The sequence below is a fragment of the Cynocephalus volans genome, chromosome 10 (assembly GCF_027409185.1).
Source record: "Cynocephalus volans isolate mCynVol1 chromosome 10, mCynVol1.pri, whole genome shotgun sequence".
Classification (NCBI taxonomy): Eukaryota; Metazoa; Chordata; class Mammalia; order Dermoptera; family Cynocephalidae; genus Cynocephalus; species Cynocephalus volans.
This window is the reverse complement of record NC_084469.1, coordinates 94,985,529-94,997,129: the sequence shown is the minus strand read 5'-3', so window position 1 is coordinate 94,997,129 and position 11,601 is coordinate 94,985,529. Positions and strand designations below refer to the sequence as shown.

The 11,601-nt window shown below is 45.2% G+C and overlaps 1 long non-coding RNA gene across 1 annotated transcript; it reads left to right on the top strand.

Moving 5' to 3' along the window:
• The first annotated feature begins 663 nt into the window (after positions 1-663).
• On the top strand, positions 664-11,145 carry LOC134389638 (uncharacterized). The gene is made up of 3 exons (XR_010024706.1): positions 664-838; positions 6,107-6,203; positions 11,060-11,145. It is a non-coding gene; the product is annotated as an uncharacterized LOC134389638 (long non-coding RNA).
• Positions 11,146-11,601: the final 456 nt, after the last annotated feature.

Sequence of the window (11,601 nt, the reverse complement as noted above, 5' to 3'; positions counted from 1 at the left end):
CAAGGAAGAAAAATACCAACAATGGGAATGTCTTTATAAGAGTGTTAGCGCGAGGGAAGTGTCGGAGGAAGTAGGCATGTGTTGCTCATTTTAGCGTTTATTGAGAATCACGGTAACCTGGGCATTCAGGAATTGAGCGGGAGACCACGCCCCCACCTTAACACCTGAACCTCGTTCTGGCTGTAGCCACGCCCCGTCCTGCCCTGACTTGTCCTAGAAGGGCGGACCTAGCCACAGACCCAATCGCGTTCCAGTGGGCGGGGCCTAGCGTTTGTTTGCTGTGCGATTGGAGGACGAGGCTCGCTCCCGCCCACTCTTGAGGAGCCACCAATCCCAAACTCCGGCCTCTCCCTCTCTTCCGCTCCCTGCAGACTCGGAAGCGGAAACGGAGGCGCTGCTCCGTGGTCCGCCGGGGCTGTCGCTTTCCCGCGCCGCCCGCCCCTCTTGAGGGCGGTTCCTGGTCTGTCCACGGCGGTGGCGGCCCCACGTCTCCTCAGCGGCCGGGGCTCGGCCAGGGGCGGGCGGCACCGGGAGCGGCGGTCAAAGGACGGGGGCAGAGTTCAAAGGGCGGGGTCGGGGTCATTTAAATGGCGGATCCGGAGGCCGGTGGAACTGGGCTGGGCCTCCGGGGTTGTGGTTGCTGCCGGGGGGCATTTTGACCCCCTAGCTTTGGGGGCCCGTGACGATCCTATCGCGGGATTTGGGGGAAAGGGTGGGGTTTAGGTGAAATTCAAAGGCATCATGGTTTCCACTGTCCCAGAGCAAATCGGGGCCGTGTGTAAAGGGTCCACATCGGTGTAGACGGCGAGGTGGATCCGGGCCCCACAGGCGGCGCAGGGTAAGAGCTGCGGGTCGCTGTGTCCGGAAACCCTTTCTCGGAGCCCTGCACCTAGGGTGGAGATGGAGGCGTCCTGCCGATAAGGTTTCCATCCAGTCTGTGATTTCCACGGGCAGCGTTTTCAGCGAGTTCTAGGACGGGGTTGTTTGGACACTTTATGGCTGCAGCGTGGAGGAAATACTGCTGCTTGCTGGCTTTGCAGCTGGCATTGTCTGCGTCTGTCCTCCCAGCCTGACGGTGGGAGCTGAGGTTACCAGCTCACTCGCATCCGCTGCACGGAGACCTTAATCATCTCTCCGGTGATGTTACGCACGTTGTAGCTAAGTCAGTGCCTCAGTTTACACATTTGTAAAATGAGAGAAGGGGGTATGTCCCGTTTCTGTCGCTATAACAATCTACTTGGAACTGGGCGACTTGTAAGAAAACAAAATTTATTGCTTACAGTTTCAGAGGCTGGGAAGTCCATCGTCCAGGGAACACATCTGGTGAGGGTCTCGTCCTGGTGACTACAGCAACTGAGAGTGTGACATGGCGAATATGGCGGAGCAGAGAGAGAGTCTCACCCACTCTCCATTTATAAGCCCTCAGAACCACGCCCCTGACCACCATTACTAATCCATTCACAGCAGCACCGTCCTACGACCTCTTCAAGGTCTCACTTTCAATGATCATAATAGGATTTTTCACCCTCAACAGTTACAGTAGGAATTAAGTTTCTAATATATGAACTTTGGGGGACACAATTCAGTCAGGAAGTACCTGCATTTGGCAAGTAATGATCGCTATCGGGTCGTCATTGTTACCATCATCTTCTGACTAAAGTCTTAGACTGAAATGCAGGCATCAGAGTTACAGCGATTATGACCTTGGACTTTGGAGAAAAGTCAGGATAAAGGGTCTAGAGCACAGATTCTAGGGTGCGGGGCAATTTTCCTTCCAGGGGACACTTGACAATGTCTGGTGACATTTTTGGTTGTCAAAACTAGAAGTAGGGAAGATGCTGCTGCCATTGGGTGGAGGACAGGGATGTTGCTGAACACCCTGCAGAGTACAGGACCCCGCGTCACAGGATCCGGCTCCAAGTGTTTGATAAGTGCCAACATTGAGAAACCCTCATTAGAGTACTATGTTGCACAGGATAGGCATTCATTAAATAATACAATATTGTTGTTATTGTATTTTTGGTGAATTTTCATTTAGAAACGATTCTCCAGATCCAAGTTAATTCCTTAATCATTTCAACAAGGCAGTGAAACCATCTCCATATTTGCTTTTATTATTATTATTTATTATTTTTATTTTTTGGCGGCTGGCTAGTACAGAGATCAAACCCTGGACCCTGGTGTTATCAGAACCATTCTGTCTACGGCCATACCACCCTGAACGCGCCCGATCTCGTCTGATCTCGGAAGCTAAGCGGAGTCGGGCCTGGTTAGTATCAGGGTGGGAGAACAATTCTCTAACCAGCTGAGCTAACTGGCCAGCACCTATAACAATATTTTATCACAAGGTTATTTTCCAAAGCCAGTCTAATTCCTGAATCTTCTGTTCAAGTGCATTTAAACTCTTTCTGTCTGCATTTTATTTCTGGTTGAGTGTGAAATAGTTCAAACAGAAAAGTTCATAGACTAATGTAACAAACCCCAGTGTATCTGCCATTCATATTTAACAAAATTTAACATGTGGCATTTTTGCTGCATTAAAAATGTAACACGTAGGGCTGGCTGGTTAGCTCACTCAGTAGAGTGTGGTGCTGATGGCACCAAGGTCAAGTGTTTGGATCCCCTTACTGGCCAGCTGCCAAAAGACCCTCCCGCTCCCAAAAAACAAAACTCAAAACCCACTATGAGCCAGTCATTACTGTTTTATTGTAGATTATCTAATGACATGGGAAAATATTCAAGATAATATTAAATAAAATGTTACAAAATAGTATGTATGATATAATCTTAATTGTGTTAAAGTTTTTAAAAAATGAGCCAACTATATTTTAGTTGATAGAAACATTGAGCAGAAGACATGTAGAGTTCCATATAACCACTCTCCACAGTTTCCCCTGTTATTAATACCTTAGGGCTGGCCAGTTACCTCAGCTGGTTAGAGCACAGCCTTGTAGTGCCAAGGTCAGGGGTTTAGATCCCCAAACTGCCCAGCTGCCAAAAATAAGTAAATAACTAATTAACACCTTGTGTTAATGGGGTAAGTTTGTTACAATTAGTAAACTAAGTGATACATCACTAATTAAAGTCGCTCTTGGTGTTGATTCTGTGTTTTCTGACAAATGTACAATGACTGAGTCCACCATTACAGGATCATAGAGTAGTTGCCCTAAAAATTCCCTGTGCTCCACCATTCATCCCTCCCTACTTCAACCCCTGCTAACCACTGACCTTTTATTGTCTCCATAGTTTTGCCTTTTCCAGAATGTCATATAGCTGGAATCACACAGTGTGTAGCCTTTTCAAACCGACTCCCTTAGCTTAGCAATCTGGATTTAAGTTTCCTCCATGCCTTTTCTTGGCTTGCCAGCTCATTTCATTTTATTGCTGAGTAATATTCTATTTTGTGGATGTACCACAGTTTATTTTTCCATTCACTTATTAAAGGATATCTTGGTTGCTTCCGTTTTGGGGCAGTTATGAACAAAGCTCCTGTAAACATTCACGTGCAGGTTTTTGTGAAGACAAACATTTTCAGTTCATTTGGCTAAATACCAAGGAGTGCAATTGCCAGATCACATGGTAAGAGTATGTTTAGTTTTGTAAGAAATCAGCAAACTGTTTTCCAAAGTGGCTGCACCGTTTGCATTCCTGCCAGCAACGAATGAGCGTTCCTGTTGCCCCACATCTGCACCAGCATTCTGTGTTGTAAGTTTTTTGGATTTTAGTCATTTTAGTAAGTGTGTAGTGATATCTCATTGTTGTTTTAATTTGCAATTCCTTAATGACATATGATTAATTTATTTATTAATATATATTTTTTACATTCTAATGTTGTAGAACAGTTGGGGGGAGGGGGAGGGGAAATAGGGAGGAAAGAGGGCATGGTTGAGGCCTGTGGCATCCCTGTCATTCTGGCAGGGGAGACCAGGGGGCTTCCAGTAGTGGCTTGGTTGTTGCTGGACTGGATGCAGATGTCAGGGGGCATGGGTGAGGCCCTCGGCCCCTCATCCATGATTTAGAGCGTCTTTTCACATGCTCTTTTGCTATCTGTCTTTCTTTGGTGATGGGGAAAAGACTGTGATCCATGGCTGCTGATTACTTTTGATGGTTGAGACAGGACTGCAGATACCATGGTACCAAGAGAGGGCATAGAAGAAAGAAGAGAAACATTCTGGCATTTGTCCTGCTCAACCCAGCAAGCGATTCTACTGGCAATCTCACAAGATGGCAGCCACTGATTGGTACCCCACATAGGACAAGTCCTTGGTCTTAGTGGTGTTGACACCCAAGAGATGAGGTGTTACAGTCCCCTTCACTACAACGGGGTCCCTCCCATGAGTGGGGATACTGTGTAGTCACACTGGAGGCTGGCCAGGAGGGGTGAGGCTAACTGCTGGAATGGAGGCCCAGGATTCCCAGTTGGCCAATGTGAGACAGGGAGATTTAGCCCTTTGTGTGATTTCATTTGCCACTTTGGGCAAATAAACAGCTGAACCTCTCTGAGCTACAGTTTCTTCATCTGCAAAATGGGAATATCACTGCCTCTCCTGTGGGCTGTTGTAGGCCCTGGGTGTGGCAAGGCCACAGCTGTTTGGGGATAGGACTGTGGTGGCTTCTCATAATTCTGAGGACTTGGGGAGTGCTGGGGTCAGCTGGCTCCTTTCTCTCCGCACCCTCCCTTCAGCTCTTCCTGCTCAGAACCCTGTGTGTCCCCATGAGGGAAATGTGAAGGAGTAGGGAATGGTTGCCAGGTTCCTGATGACTTGGTCACAGGTAAGTGGAAAATTCCTCATCTTTCAAAAGGACTTTCCTTTTTTCATATGGGTGGATGTCTCTCCTTCTCAGCCAGGGCTGGTCTCCAGCTTCCCTCCAGTCTCCGGGCCTTTAAGGGCTGCCCAGAAATGCTTCCACTGCCCCAAAACGTAGGGTCCCACTCAGACCCTCTTCTAGGCTGACTTGATGCTTCATGTTCTGCTGGGACTTGTGAAGGAAACAGGAAGCTTGTTAGGTGACCATTGTCTCAAGGACTCATGATCTTCTTAGGGGAAATAATTCATTTCTTCCTGAGTATTTCCTCCATGCTCTCAGCATGCTCGGCCCTGGGTGGGACATGGGGACAGGTCTGATAGAGTTGAAAGAGCCTCAGTAATTGCAGAGAGCCATGCCAATTCTTTCCAGCATGCATTAGAGGAGCTTTTAAAGCCATGAGCCTGGAAATGTTCATTTATGGAAGGCTCTGAGGCAGAGCTCTCGGAAAGATGGGAGGTTGGCTTTAGAATACTGAGTGTAACGTACCCCTCCCTTGTCCTCCTGGAAACAGGTGAGGATCCCTGACAGAGCCAGAACACAAAGAATGTTTTAGAACTTGGGCCTGGAGGATGTTGCTGTGAACTTTACCCCTGAGGAGTGGATATTGCTGGACTCTTGTCAAAGGAATCTGTATGGAGAAGTGATGCTAGCGACCTGCAGGAACCTGGCATCTCTTCGAAAGGAATTATTTCTCCACATTTCCTGGACCAGGGTCTCCCCCGCTTGGCACCATTGACATGTGGGGCTGGATCATTCTCTGTGGTGGGGCTGTCCTGGGCATTATAGGATGTCGAGCAGCATCCCTGGCTTCCACCCACTCCATACCAGTACCCCTCTTCCTACCCTAGTCAAGACAACCACAAATGTCTCCAGACATTGTCAGGTGTCCACTGGGACAGGATCGTCCTTGTTAAGACTCACTACAGAAAGGCAGTGTGTGTTTGGCTCCCATTCTTCTAGAATCACACTGGGGATTAGACTGCATTGGTGACAGCAGAGTCCTATCCTCAGTGAAAGCAGAGTGGATTCTTGAGGCTGTGGACATTTATGTATCACAGTGACTACTTCTTGTTTCCTGATCTGCTTGGGGCACGGAGTGAGGCACTTCTGGTGGCCATGGCCCATGTGAGAACAACAGACTGTGTTCACAGAAGTTTGGTGTCCTCGTTTGCTGCTCCTAGTCAGATTTGCCAATCATGAGTGTCCCTGAAGACTGCAGGATTGGCCCCAATTTGGGGAAGAGATTTGGGATTTCCTTCCATGCCCCCTCAACTCACCTATCTTTCTGTAAGGTCAGCCTGGAAGCCCATAGACCTCCTGAAGTCTCCCAATGGGCTAAGAAGAGTCAAGGACACTGGAGGGAAGAATTCTGCACAGCACCTGAGCAACTCAAGGTGGGGATGGATGACACAGTGAATGACATTCCTGGTTGCAGTTGGACATGGGGTGTGTTTGGTAACCTCAGCAAAGAAACTTTTCAGCTGCATTTTTCTCTTTAAACTTTGGATTTTGTTTTTGTTTTTCCTCTTTAAAGCTTTTTTGGTTGTTTGTTTTTTAAAAGATGACCGGTAAGGGGATCTTACCCTTGACTTGGTGTTGTCAGCACCACGCTCTCCCAAGTGAGCTAACCGGCCATCTCTATATGGGATCCGAACCCGTGGCCTTGGTGTCATCAGCACCACACTCTCCCGAGTGAGCCATGGGCCAGCCCCCCCCCTTTAAAGTTAACCTTTCTACGTGTAGTCTTTGTTCAGCACCTTTCCACTTTGATCACCTTGATTTCTTTTTCACTGTCAGCTTCAATTTTCATAAAATTATTTCTTTGTAAAGCATGTATCATTTCTCCCCTTCAGTGCTAAGATCAGCAAACCCCTCACAGGCCAGACTCTGGTGCTGCCCTCTGCTCGGTGGTGTGTTCTTCTCTTCCACATTTTTTCCTCCTGTGTAGGGCCCTTATTTTAAAACATCTCTGTGAGGTTTGCCTGTTTTTATTCACTTTTGTCCAACTCTTTTCTTTCTCTCCTTCCTTCCTTCCTTCCTTTTTTGTAGTGAGATAGAATTCACATATCATAGCTGACCGGTTAGCTCAGCTGGGTAGAGCACGGTGTTATAACACCAAGGTCAAGGGTTCAGATCCCCATACCAGCCAGCTGCCAAAACAAAAACAAAAACAAACTTCACATATTATAAAATTCACTCGTTTAAAGTGTGCAATTTAGTGCTTTTTAGCACATTCACAAGGTTGTGCAACCATCACCACTATCTAATTCCAGAACATTCTACCACCCCAAAAAGAAACCCTCTTCCCATTAGCAGACATTCCTTCTTTTCCTCTTCCCCAGCCCCCGGCAACCACCAATCTACTTTCTGTCTCTGTGGATTGGCCTGTTCTGGACATTTCATATAAATGGAATCACAATCACACACTGTGTGGCCTGTTGCGTCTGGTGTCTGTCACTGTGTGTGACGTGTTCAAGGTTCATCCAAGTAGTTGCGTGTGTCAGAGCCTTGTTCCTTTTCAGGGCTGAGTAATATTCCATTATATGGATGGGCCACGTTGTGTTTATCCATTCATCTGTTAATGGACACTCGTGTTTCCAACTTTTACCTATTGTTAATCATGCTGCTATACACATTTATGTACAAGGTTTTAAATGTATGTTTTCATTTCTCTTGAGTATGTACCTAGGAGTGGAAACGGTGGGTCATATTGTGTATTAGGCAGTTTCTGTTGCTTATAACAGAATACCTGAAACTGGGTAATTTTTTTTTTTTAAGATGACCGGTAAGGGGATCTTAACCCTTGACTTGGTGTTGTCAGCACCGCACTCTCCCAAGCGAGCCACAGGCCGGCCCTGAAACTGTGTAATTTTGTTTTTTTTTTTTTTTTAAAAGATGACCGGTAAGGGGATCTCAACCCTTGACTTGGTGTTGTCAGCACCACGCTCAGCCAGTGAGCGAACCGGCCATCCATATATGGGATCCGAACCCGGAGCTTTGGTGTTATCAGCACCGCACTCTCCCGAGTGAGCCATGGGCCGGCCCCCCAAAACTGTGTAATTTTTAAAGAAAGAATATTTGTTGCTTATAGTTTTGGAGGCTGGGAAGTCCAAAGTCCAGGATACATATTTGGTGAGGGTCGTGTTGGTGGTAACTCTACACAGCAATGCAGGGTCTCACATGGCAGATGGTGCAGCTAGAGAGAGCACTAACCTCCTCACTGGCTCTTTTAAAGCCCTCAGAATCATGCCTATGACCATTAAACCATCAATGGATTAATCCATTTACTGGGGCATGGTCCTCACAATCTAATCACCTCTTCAAGGCTCCACCTTTCAATGACCATAATAGGATCTCCCACCCTCTTAACCCTGTCACAGTGGGGGTTTTAGTACCTGGAACTTTGAGGGACACAGTTCAATACATAGCATGTGGTAACTCTATGTTTAACTTTTTGTGGAATTGCCAAACTATTTTCCAAAGTGTATGTACTAATGTATCCCACTAGTGGTGTATAAAGTTCTGACTTCTCCATCTTCACCAATGCTTGTTATTGTCTGTCTTTTTGATAATAGCCATCCTAGTGTGCATGAAATGGCATCTCATTGTGATTTTGATTTGCCTTGTCCTAATGAGTAATGATTTCGAGCATCTTTTATCTGTTTATTGGCCATTTGTATATCTTCTCTGGGGAAATGCCTATTCAAATCCTTTGCCCATTTTTTCATTGAGTTGTTTGTGTTTTTATTTTTTTGCATTTGGCTGGTACGTCTGCACCACACTCTAACCAACTGAGCTAACCGGCCAGCACTGTGTTTCTTTTGTTGATCATGGCACTCTTTCTAAGACTTTACTTTTTTTTTTTGTTGTTCCATTTTATTTCAGATTGGAGAACTCAAAACAAAAAAGTCAACTTCTGAGCAAGTTATTTATTTATTTTGGCAGCTGGCCAGTACTGGGATCTGAACCGTGACCTTGGTGTTAGCACCACCCTCTAACCAACTGAGCTAACTGGCCAGCCAGAGCAGGTTATTTTTGGAAAAAAGATGTTCAATGGCAGAAAATGGGAAGATTCACAAGGGATAGATCCTGGTCCTTCTTACTGGGAGAAGTCAACTAGGACCAAAACTTAGGGAAAAGGCAAAGGACTAGGAATCCAAATAAATAAAGGTTGTGGCTGATACTTACTGGGGGTAGGGCCACAGTGGGCAGGACCAGCGGGGAAAAGTGGCTTTTATTCAAGGCAAAATCAGATCTTAGGAGAAAGTCTCTATAAAGTATGAATCTGGGGAAAACTAATGTAAACATTAGTAAAAGTTTTGTAAAAGGCCAGTCGGTGAGTATTTTTGGCTTTGAGGTCCATGTGGTCTCTGTCTCAACTGCCCACCTGTCCTGTTGGATCATGAAATTAGCCACAGACAATACATAAGCCAACGAGCTGGCTCTGTGCCAATAAAGCTTTATAAAAGTAGGCATTAGGTCGGATTTGGCCCACATGCCTTTAGTAAGCCTAACTCAGAGCTTTTTTCTGAAACATTCCCACATGTAAGTTTGGAGTGAGTTTGAGTGACTGAAAGAGAATTAAGATCCAAAGACTACTTGGAATAAAAAATAAAAAAAGAGAAAAATAATACAAAAGAAAAAGAAAAAGAACCAAAACCACTTGGGATAGGCATGAGGGTGACAGAACTTTCTGGCAAAACATTCACCTTCTCAAACAGACAGCCATGAATTTAATTTGATTTTAACTTTTAGAGGATCAGAAACATGCATTTCACTCAGTTTAGCAATTAGTCTATAGTCATTATGGCAGTTAGCACGTAGATATTAGGTAGCAAGAGTGAGAACTTGCAACTGGGAAAAGATTGTGAAAAGTTACTTAAAGAGTGTTCTGTTTATCTTACAGAAAAATTTAGCCAGTTAAGTATAAAGTAATAATTTAAAGAGTAAAAAATGTTTAGAATCACCAGATGCTTGCTTCTGTTTCTGCTTTATTTATTTTTAAATGAGATGACCGGTAAGGGGATCTTAACCCTTGACTTGGTGTTGTCAGCACCACGCTCTCCCAAGTGAGCCACGGGCCGGCCCTTGTTTCTGCTTTAAAGATAGCAGTACTGATGCACAGATATAAATTGTTTTTTGCAGATTTTGAGGTTGGGGCGACCCAACCACAGTCACATAGACCATCTGTTATCCAAACAAGGTGAGTCCAAGTACCGAAATTGATCAAGATTTTAAAAGATTCTAAGGTTAACACAAGAGCCAACCAGTCAGAGACGTCCACAAGCTGTTTATGAGCCCTGGTTCCATTCTCCTTGCTTGGCCCTGCCATAAAGCCTGTAATTTTTCACTACAAATCTCAGTGTTCGGTGTTTGGTTTCGCTGTGCATCAGGCAGGTGCACCTTTTTTGTTCAGTAATAATTCTTCAATCTGAAAAAAAAATACCGATGTCCCAGAAACCATTCGCAAGCACCCCAAATTGTAAAATTTGTATTCACGACAGAAGTCCTATCCTAGCAGGGACTGTGCTTGGTAGAAGCCCTTTGGACACAGTGAATGGAAAAAAGCCTCTAGATATTGTTTTTCCTTCATTGGCAGAAGCCAGCTCACACCAGGGAGAGGCTGGGTGGATGCATTCAGTGTGGAAAAGCCATTAGGAGGAGCCCCAACCTCATGTGGCACCAGTGACATCCCCTGGGAGAGAAGTGCACAGATATGGGGCCTGTGGGAAAGTCTTCAGTCACCCTGTGTCCCTCAGGAGACATGAGCAGACCCACACTGGGAGAACCTCTTTGCCTGCCACCACTGTGGGAACTCCTTCTGTCACCTGTCATCTCTCAAGAATCATGCGAGGAAAGTCAAACATAACCAATAATGATGCTGTTGAAGATGGGGACATTTTTAAAATCTCAAAAATGGGCTGGCCCGTTAGCTCACTTGGTGAGCATGGTGCTAACACCAAGGTCAAGGGTTCAAATCCCCAAACCGCCAGCAGCCAAAAAAAAAAAAAAAAAAAAAAAACTAAAAACTATATGCATTTCTTAATGGCTAATGATGTTGAACGTCATGTGTTAATTTGCCATCCTCTTGTGAAGTGTCAGTTCTATTTATCTTGTTAAATTGGGTTTGTTTTCTTACTGTTGAGTTTTGAGAGTTCTTTATGTATTCTGGGTACACGCTCTTTGCGAGATACATGATTTGCAAATATTTACCCTCACTCTTTTGCTTGTCTTTTTATTCTCCTACAAGGCATCATCTTGGAAGCAGAAAGATGGGCCTTCACCGGACACCAAACCTACCAGTGCCTTGATCTTGGACTTCCCAGCCTCCAGAACTGTGACGAAATAAATTTCTATTCTTTATAAATTACCCGTCCTGTGGCATTTTGTTGGAGCAGCACAGAGTGACACCACCCAATGGGTACCACTTAGCAATAAAAAGGAACCAACTAATGAGACATGTCACCACGTGGATGGTATTTGCATTGTGCAGAGTGAAACAAGTCAGTCTCAGGCTGGCCAGTTAGCACAGTTGGTTGGAGCCCGGTGTGATAACACTAATGTCCAGGGTTCGATCCTTATTCCCGCCAGCCACCAAAAAAAAAAAAAAAAAATTAGGAACAGACCATCAAAGTGCAAAATAAAGGGAGGGAAAAGATAAATCATTATCTGATATTTGCACAAATCTACACATGAAAAACGACCAGTGTCCAGAGCATGTAAGCAAAGTACAAAAAGTGACTGAAAATGATTTCACAGAAAAAGGAAGATCGTTTATGAAAAATGCTCAGC